The following is a 10,567-nucleotide window of genomic DNA, read 5'->3' as shown; positions in this document are numbered from 1 at the left end:
TCACAATGACTCTAAACCCATATCTTTCTATAATAACACTGAATGTAAATGGATTAAATGCGCCAACTAAAAGACATAGGGTATCAGAATGGATAAAAAAACAAGACCCATCTATTTGCTGTCTACAAGAGACTCATTTTAGATCTGAGGACACCTTTAGATTGAGAGTGAGGGGATGGAGAACTATTTATCATGCTCCTGGAAGCCAAAAGAAAGCTGGAGTAGCCATACTTATATCAGACAAACTAGACTTTAAATTAAAGGCTGTAACAAGAGATGAAGAAGGGCATTATATAATAATCACAGGGTCTATCCACCAGGAAGAGCTAACTATTATAAATGTCTATGCGCCAAATACCGGAGCCCCCAGATATATAAAACAATTACTCATAAACATAAGCAACCTTATTGATAAGAATGTGGTCATTGCAGGGGACTTTAACACCCCACTTACAGAAATGGATAGATCATCTAGACACACAGTCAATAAAGAAACAAGGGCCCTGAATGATACATTGGATCAGATGGACTTGACAGATATATTTAGAACTCTGCATCCCAAAGCAACAGAATATACTTTCTTCTCGAGTGCACATGGAACATTCTCCAAGATAGATCATATACTGGGTCACAAAACAGCCCTTCATAAGTTTACAAGAATTGAAATTATACCATGCATACTTTCAGACCACAATGCTATGAAGCTTGAAATCAACCACAGGAAAAAGTCTGGAAAACCTCCAAAAGCATGGAGGTTAAAGAACACCCTACTAACGAATGAGTGGGTCAACCAGGCAATTAGAGAAGAAATTAAAATATATATGGAAACAAACGAAAATGAAAATACAACAATCCAAACGCTCTGGGATGCAGCGAAGGCAGTCCTGAGAGGAAAATACATTGCAATCCAGGCCTATCTCAAGAAACAAGAAAAATCCCAAATACAAAATCTAACAGCACACCTAAAGGAAATAGAAGCAGAACAGCAAAGGCAGCCTAAACCCAGCAGAAGAAGAGAAATCATAAAGATCAGAGCAGAAATAAACAATATAGAATCTAAAAAAACTGTAGAGCAGATCAACGAAACCAAGAGTTGTTTTTTTGAAAAAATAATCAAAATTGACAAACCTCTAGCCAGGCTTCTCAAAAAGAAAAGGGAGATGACCCAAATAGATAAAATCATGAATGAAAATGGAATGATTACAACCAATCCCTCAGAGATACAAACAATTATCAGGGAATACTATGAAAAATTATATGCCAGCAAATTGGACAACCTGGAAGAAATGGACAAATTTCTAAACACCCACACTCTTCCAAAACTCAATCAGGAGGAAATAGAAAGCTTGAACAGACCCATAACCAGCGAAGAAATTGAATCGGTTATCAAAAATCTCCCAACAAATAAGAGTCCAGGACCAGATGGCTTCCCAGGGGAGTTCTACCAGACATTTAAAGCAGAGATAATACCTATCCTTCTCAAGCTATTCCAAGAAATAGAAAGGGAAGGAAAACTTCCAGACTCATTCTATGAAGCCAGTATTACTTTGATTCCTAAACCAGACAGAGACCCAGTAAAAAAAGAGAACTACAGGCCAATATCCCTGATGAATATGGATGCAAAAATTCTTAATAAGATACTAGCAAATCGAATTCAACAGCATATAAAAAGAATTATTCACCATGATCAAGTGGGATTCATTCCTGGGATGCAGGGCTGGTTCAACATTCGCAAATCGATCAACGTGATACATCACATTAACAAAAAAAAAGAGAAGAACCATATGATCCTGTCAATCGATGCAGAAAAGGCCTTTGACAAAATCCAGCACCCTTTCTTAATAAAAACCTTGAGAAAGTCGGGATAGAAGGAACATACTTAAAGATCATAAAGGCCATTTATGAAAAGCCCACAGCTAACATCATCCTCAACGGGGAAAAACTGAGAGCTTTTTCCCTGAGATCAGGAACACGACAGGGATGCCCACTGTCACCGCTGCTGTTTAATATAGTGCTGGAAGTTCTAGCATCAGCAATCAGACAACAAAAGGAAATCAAAGGCATCAAAATTGGCAAAGATGAAGTCAAGCTTTCGCTTTTGCAGATGACATGATATTATACATGGAAAATCCGATAGACTCCACCAAAAGTCTGCTAGAACTGATACATGAATTCAGCAAAGTTGCGGGATACAAAATCAATGTGCAGAAATCAGTTGCATTCTTATACACTAACAATGAAGCAACAGAAAGACAAATGAAGAAACTGATCCCATTCACAATTGCACCAAGAAGCATAAAATACCTAGGAATAAATCTAACCAAAGATGTAAAAGATCTGTATGCTGAAAACTATAGAAAGCTTATGCAGGTAATTGAAGAAGATATAAAGAAATGGAAAGACATTCCCTGCTCATGGATTGGAAGAATAAATATTGTCAAAATGTCAATACTACCCAAAGCTATCTACACATTCAATGCAATCCCAATCAAAATTGCACCAGCATTCTTCTCGAAACTAGAACAAGCAATCCTAAAATTCATATGGAACCACAAAAGGCCCCGAATAGCCAAAGTAATTTTGAAGAAGAAGACCAAAGCAGGAGGCATCACAATCCCAGACTTTAGCCTCTACTACAAAGCTGTCATCATCAAGACAGCATGGTATTGGCATAAAAACAGACACATAGACCAATGGAATAGAATAGAAACCCCAGAACTAGACCCACAAACGTATGGCCAACTCATCTTTGACAAAGCAGGAAAGAACATCCAATGGAAAAAAGACAGTCTCTTTAACAAATGGTGCTGGGAGAACTGGACAGCAACATGCAGAAGGTTGAAACTAGACCACTTTCTCACACCATTCACAAAAATAAACTCAACATGGATAAAGGACCTGAATGTGAGACAGGAAACCATCAAAACCTTAGAGGAGAAAGCAGGAAAAGACCTCTCTGACCTCAGCCGTAGCAATCTCTTACTCGGCACATCCCCAAAGGCAAGGGAATTAAAAGCAAAAGTGAATTACTGGGACCTTATGAAGATAAAAAGCTTCTGCACAGCAAAGGAAACAACCAACAAAACTAAAAGGCAACCAACGGAATGGGAAAAGATATTTGCAAATGACACATCGGACAAAGGGCTAGTATCCAAAATCTATAAAGAGCTCATCAAACTCCACACCCGAAAAACAAATAACCCAGTGAAGAAATGGGCAGAAAACATGAATAGACACTTCTCTAAAGAAGACATCCGGATGGCCAACAGGCACATGAAAAGATGTTCAACGTCGCTCCTTATCAGGGAAATACAAATCAAAACCACACTCAGATACCACCTCACGCCAGTCAGAGTGGCCAAAATGAAGAAATCAGGAGACTATAGATGCTGGAGAGGATGTGGAGAAACAGGAACCCTCTTGCACTGTTGGTGGGAATGCAAATTGGTGCAGCCGCTCTGGAAAGCAGTGTGGAGGTTCCTCAGAAAATTAAAAATAGACCTACCCTATGACCCAGCAATAGCACTGCTAGGAATTTATCCAAGGGATACAGGAGTACTGATGCATAGGGGCACTTGTACCCCAATGTTTATAGCGGCACTCTCAACAATAGCCAAATTATGGAAAGAGCCTAAATGTCCATCAACTGATGAATGGATAAAGAAATTGTGGTTTATATACACAATGGAATACTACGTGGCAATGAGAAAAAATGAAATATGGCCTTTTGTAGCAACATGGATGGAACTGGAGAGTGTGATGCTAAGTGAGATAAGCCATACAGAGAAAGACAGATACCATATGGTTTCACTCTTATGTGGATCCTGAGAAACATAACAGAAACCCATGGGGGAGGGGAAGAAAAAAAAAAAAAAAAAAGAGGTTAGAGTGGGAGAGAGCCAAAGCATAAGAGACTGTTAAAAACTGAGAACAAACTGAGGGTTGATGGGGGGTGGGAGGGAGGGCAGGGTGGGTGATGGTTATTGAGGAGGGCACCTTTTGGGATGAGCACTGGGTGTTGTATGGAAACCAATTTGACAGTAAATTTCATATATTAAAAAATAAAAAAAAAAATTGAATATAAAAAAAAAAAAATAAGATAAATTTCTGTGAAGTAACTCTCAACCCAGATGCTGTGAAATGAGGAGTATCGTGGGGTAAGAGTCAGCCTGCAAGAGTAGATTCTCTTCCTACCGTTTGTTCACAGAAGGAGAGAATGCAAATTCATGGAACAGTAATTCTCTCAGAGATATAGGAAGAATAGGAGCCTTTATTGAATCAGCAACACTGTGCAGTGAGCATACTTAACATTAATGGTTTTACATATGCATGCTCATACATCTTGGTTGGATAAACTAGAAAACCTTATACGCCAAAGGCTTTCTTAAGCTGGCTGTCTGCCCCATGGGCCATACCTTCACTATGGCAAGAATGTTGATGGGTTTCTATATAGATGAGATAACATTTGGGGTAGTCTTTGTTCTAAAGCTGTCCTCCAGATGTCCAATTTTTAAACCTGCACTAACTTGTTTTCAGGGTTTAAAATATATTAAAATGACTATAATTTTATATTCTCTTATTTTGAAAACACTTATAAAAATTTAGTCCTACCTATTCCAACCTGAAAAATGTAAAACAATTCACAATACAAACACAGAGATGTTGTTTCCGGAAAAACAGTTTTTACATGTATCCACTTTGACGTGTATATTTCTGATTATTCTCTAAAACTAAAAAAAGAATCTTTTGATGATGATAATAATATTCTTTTATCCATAATAAATGCACTATAACATATAGATTGAATGAACTCATCATCTTTTATTGTTATTCATATTTATGTTTTCTTCCCTACAAAAACAGACTCTTTTAAGACCCATTCCATGTCAAATTTACTTTATACCTTCCATGACTTTAAATATAGTAAATTATCAACTAATATTAGTTGAAGAAATAAATGTATCCTTACACTGATACCTGCTTCCTTTTGTGTGTTTGTGTTGTGGCTAACAGAGCCATTCTCTAGACCTTAAAATATCCTAGAGGAAATGACAAACTAGAAAATCCTTAGGAAATTTTCATCACCAGTTTTCTTCTTAAAATTTTGCACTCAGGTGGACCTCATAGAATTTTCTACTCTTTCTTTCAATCAAGAAAATATATTCACTCTAAATTCTTTCCCATTTGACAAATAGATTTAATTTGATAAATAATTGGTAGCTTTTACAAAGCAGCCTTTAACTTTATATATTACAAAAACATATTAAAATCCATCCACATTTGGGTTGGCAATGTATCTTCTTGATCTCTATCCTAAAGAAAACATAACCAGTCAAATGTGTGATTTACTTTCATAATTTTGCCCCAAATCCAGCTGTTCTTCATTAGTGTATGCATTTGCCAGATCCTAGGGTAAATTTCCAGATAGTAATAATTAAAAAAAAAGTCCTTTCTTCTTTGGACTTTTATTTTAAAAACTGATTTCCAGACATTATTGCAAAGCTGATGATCTTTCATCAATTTCCTTATAGAAATGTGAATTTTTGAAAATTTTGGACGACTTATTTTGCTATCAAATCAATACCAATAATGTAGGTCTTATCCTTATTCCAGATTTCATGTTATAATGAACAGAGTTGGCTTGATATACATGTAGTCAAGATCTAATTACAAGAGGACATGTCAGGGACAGGCAAACTTTATAGAGCTTTGTCCTGTCACGTTCTGGACAAAAAGTAAGTGGATTTTCTTTTTATCTTAAAACTTTTCTCTTTGCAAAAAGGCAAACGCTCCTTTGAAGATGCTGCTTGAAATTCTCAGCCATTTTTATTTCAGCGTAATAAAGGCAAACAAGTTTTCATGCATCTAAGACTGAATGACTAAACAAGGTACAGCATCGAAAGCTACAAAGAGCTTAGCAAGAGAGTCCTGTGGCCAAGGGTCAATGTCAAAGACTATCTCTCATATCAGTGATAGTTATCAAAATCTAACCATCGTCTTTATTCTAATCGTCTATTTTTAATAAGTTAAGAAGCAACCTTTTTTAGGAGTTACATAAAAGATGCTTGTTGTTTAAAATCTGAAATCTCAGTGACTAGAGACCAAGAAGAATAAATGAAAGTCATGGTTGAGTAACTATGTAGAATTTGGGAGCAGAGTCCTGGTGTATATTAATTGTGTGGTGCATAAAATGGTTCTGAGGAATGACTGCAGAGTAATGGCAAGGGCTATGATGAATGTAATTCTGTTGGGATGAAGCTCAGGTATTGCAGGAACAAATGCCAATATTTTTTTCCATACAGGGATTAATTACATGGTCAAGAGCTGGAATTTACAAGGAGGCGTATTAAATAAAATAGCAGGCAAGCTTGAACTGCATTCCCACAAAAGCCATAAAATGGGAATACCAAGAGAACTGGCAAATGTAATCTTTCACCTATTTTTTTAGGCACAGCTGTCCGTATACAGGTTGGGGAGATGGAAATTTGTGAGTAGCAAACTGTGTGCCACATTGGAAAGATTCAATATTAACAATTTTATGCAGCTATTAAAAAAAAAGCTGTGCCTTCAAATGGGAATGTCTCAAGTGCACTTGAATTTGAGTGGAGACAATATATATTTTCCCATTGCTGACATATCCATTCCCAAAGGGAGTTCTTCCATTTATTCATTGGCTACATGAGCTCAACTCATACGTGCTGCCTCCAAAATCATTGGAGAGCCAACAAGTTCTTCTGCAACCAGGCAGGTTTCTGAAAATGCAGTATGGAGTTTTCAACAATGGAGGTCAAAACACAGAATGAGTTATAATAACATTAGCTACTCAATCTGGTTCAATTCAAAAATCTTTTAGGAGCTGCCCACCATACTGTGAATTAAATCCAAACTCTTCACTTTTGCCTCCAAATCCTTGTGTGCTATGGCTGCCCCTGCCTCTTTCCAACCTCATTTCCTATCCCCCTCTCCTCTCTCGCTACAGGGAGACATACTGGCCTCTCGCCAGTTCTTCAAAAGGCTCCTTCCAGCCTCATGGAATGTGGTCTCCTCTCCTTGGAATGCTGTTCCCCCCTGCCCTTGGTATGTCTGTCTCTTCTTCTTCTTACTTTAGGCTCCATTCCTTTCTTCTTCAAAGAGGTCTTCTCTGAACACTCTTTTCCAAGTTCTGTTTCCTAATTTTATCAGAGTTCCATGTTGGTTACTTCCAGAGTATATATCACAAATTATAATTATTTACTTCTGGAATTATCTCCCACTCTGTACTGCAACCACACTGAAGATTGAAAGGAGGCATGTATCCTCAGTGCCTAAAATGGTGGCCAAAGCATCTAACAGTGCTTTCTAAAACTAGGTCATAGTATCTGTGTTGTGAGATGTGATGAGCATTCAGTAAATGCAAAAGAATAGAAAACATCAGAGTGCACTGCACAGGATGAGGTAAGGTACTTTTTAATGCAAATATAGTTTCCAAAGTCAGAATTTGTATGTGCTAGATCATGATGTAAAATGTGAGCCTCAGGGAAAAAAAGTAAAAGCCACACCAAAGTATGTTAAAAAAACATTTGTTGAATTAATGACTTGTATTTTTCAAGTGGAAATGCCTGTCTACAAGTCTTCCCTGTTCAGATCAGGAACATGCTGATGTGTCTTTTCAAAAGTACTAGAGGGGACCTGGGTAGCTCAGCAGGTTGAGCATCTGACTCTTGGTTTCGGCTCAGGTCATGATCTCATAGTTTGTGAGTTCGAGTCCCGCATGGGGCTCCATGCTGAGGGCACAGAACCTGCTTCGGATTCTCTCTCCCTCTCTCTCTGCCCCCCTCTCTCTGCCCCTCTCCTGCTCACTCCCTCTGTCTCTCTCTCAAAATAAATAAATAAACTTAAAAAATTTTTAAAAAGATACTAGAGAGTCTATGTCCTCAAGAAAACAAAGCTTGTGTTGGTTCCACACGAAATTGCTTAAATCTTTGTTCCTTTGCCTCCCTTACTGTGGTGTTTCCATTTTCAGTATGAACGTTCCTGTGACATGTAACGCTTAAGGACTTACTGACTGTGTAGAAGTTAATATTCTTAAGATCTTTTCTCAAAAGGAGGTTTAGATGGAAGGAAAGATTGAGGGGAGAGCATACAACCTTCAGGGAAGACAGAAACAATGTAATGGGGGTTTAGTGTCAGCAGTGTTGAATGTAGAAAGCACATGTTGAATTAGCTCACTCCAAATATTTGTCTACTTCACAATCTGCAAAAGCAGGGTCCTAATGCTTCATGTGGTCAGCCAGAAAAGGGTAGTGGTGGAAAGGAAACCAAAGCATGTATTTTAGTTACAGGAACCGATCTGCTTCGGTCCCATTGAACTGTGTCTGGTTACGCCACTTGATTTTATTTTTTATTTTTTAAATGTTTTTATTTTTCGGTCACTTGTTTTTAGTTGCCATGCAAAAAATGAGTTCCACATATTACAGTGATATTCAAACATATTCGAACATTTCACTTGAGCATGAACTTCTGAAACAAAGGAGAACGGAGAAGACTTTGCCTCTGTTCAGCAGAGTAACTCACTTCAGAGCCTTAAGAATTCTTTCTACCCAACATGGTTAGATTTAAAATATTTCCAAAATTCCTCACAGATCAGGAAGAAACAAAGCAACAAACAAAAAATTAAAATGAAAGCGTTGTCACCAAATTGGGAGCTCAATATTACATTTTCCTTTGGAGTGCTGCTTGGTGGGGGAAGGTCCTTGTTCACATTCCACCCAAGCGACCATCATCCACACCCACTTTCTTTTCAAAGGAAAACATTTACTTTTGTGACTTGGTCGTAATGAAATACAAAGGACCTCTTTGTGTGTGAAAATGAAACTGGGTGTGAGCCTTTTAAGGAAAAATTAAAGAAGGATGTGTATGTGGGGGGTGAAAGCCCCAAGTCTTTTTCAGCTGTTCCTGCCTACCTCCTACTTAGAAACCAGGCTTCCCTGTGAGGCAAGGCCCAGATGTTGTGTATCAAGGAGCAAAACAGGACCTCTGAAGGCTCACAGATGAGGTGTTCAAACAGAGCCAGGTCAAGGCTGTTCACAGCACTAAGGTACAGCACCCAGTACAGAGCAAATCTCAGCCAGGCAGCCTCTAGCAGGCCTGTTCCACAAGACTGACTTGCATCTTCCTGGAATGTTTTGCATGCTGTTTAGATTTCCAAGCAGAATGAGAGCTCCATTAAGAGTAAAGCAAATTAGGGCAGTATGGGTGGCACAGTCGGTTAAGCGTCCGACTTCAGCTCAGGTCATGATCTACTAGTTGATGGGTTCAGCCCTGCATCAGGCTCTGTGCTGACAGGTCAGAGCCTGGAGACTGCTTCAGATTCTGTGTCTCCCTCTGTCTCTGTCCATCCCCTGTTTGTGCTTGTCTATCTGTCTCTCTCTCTCTCTCTCTCAAAAATAAATAAACATTAAAAAATTAAAAAAAAAAAGAGTAAAGCAGGTCATAGGGCACCTTGGTGGCTCAGTCGGTTGAGCATCTGACTCTTGATTTCAACTCAGGTTGTGATCTCATGGTTCCTGAGATGGAGCCCCGCATCAAGATCTGCCCTGACAGTGTGGAGTCTGCTTAGGATTCTCTCTCGCACTGCCTCTTTCCCGCTCATGCTCTCACACTCTCTTTCTCAAATTAATAAACACTAAAAAGTAAATTTATGTAAAAAAAAAAAAAGTAAAACAGACGGGGATAACATAGTTGAGGTGACTTACGTGCCCTGGGAGAAATTTGAGGGGGAATGGTACATTGTTTAATGCAGTACTTCAGGAGGACACAGCAAACACTGAAAAATATAAAAGAGAGACGGTACCTTCAAGGCAATTTCTGATATTGGCTGGGAGATTCTAGAAAGTTTTGTCCCTAGCAATTATCCCACCCTCTACCCCTTCTACCGCTCTTCCTATCTTCTGCTTTCTCTCTATCATCCTCAATTAACTCCCCCACTCACAGGGTCTTTCTTCTCAGCCTACATACCCTTGTGGTCTAGCCTATTGTGAAACCAGCATTCATTTCTCCTCACTGTCTTCTAGCTTGTGCTTTTGTCCCTCTTTCGTCTGGCAAATTTCTTAAGCAAGTGGTTTGTACCCCTGGCTCGTTTTGTTCCGAGATGCTGAAGTCCCACCATGGTACTGAGACTATGCTATTGGAAATTCATCAACTAACCCTCTCTGCTTAATATTCATACTTCTTCCTACTGCTTGTCCTCTCTGGAGCCTTTGACACTATCCCACTCCGCCTTTTCAAAATTGATCCTCTCTTAGCCTCTTTTGATTTCTTTCTTTCTTTTTACACTTTGGTCAGTTTACCTCCTCCCTTCTTAGCACCTGGTGATCTGTATCTTTTTGTAAAAAATTTTTAAGTTTATTTATTTATTTTGTGAGAGAGGGAGAGAGAGAGCGTGAGCAGGGGAGGGGCAGAGAGAGAGGGAGAGAGAGAGAGAATCCCAAGCAGGCTCTGCACTGTCAGTACAGAGCCCTACTAGGGACTCAAGTGCACAAACCGTGAGATCATGACCTGAGCCAACACCAAGAGTTGGACACTTAAC

This window comes from Panthera onca, chromosome A1, assembly GCF_046562875.1.
Source record: "Panthera onca isolate mPanOnc1 chromosome A1, mPanOnc1 haplotype 2, whole genome shotgun sequence".
In the NCBI taxonomy this organism is placed as follows: Eukaryota; Metazoa; Chordata; class Mammalia; order Carnivora; family Felidae; genus Panthera; species Panthera onca.
The sequence above is the reverse complement of the archived record's forward strand: the minus strand, read 5'-3'. Positions refer to the sequence as shown.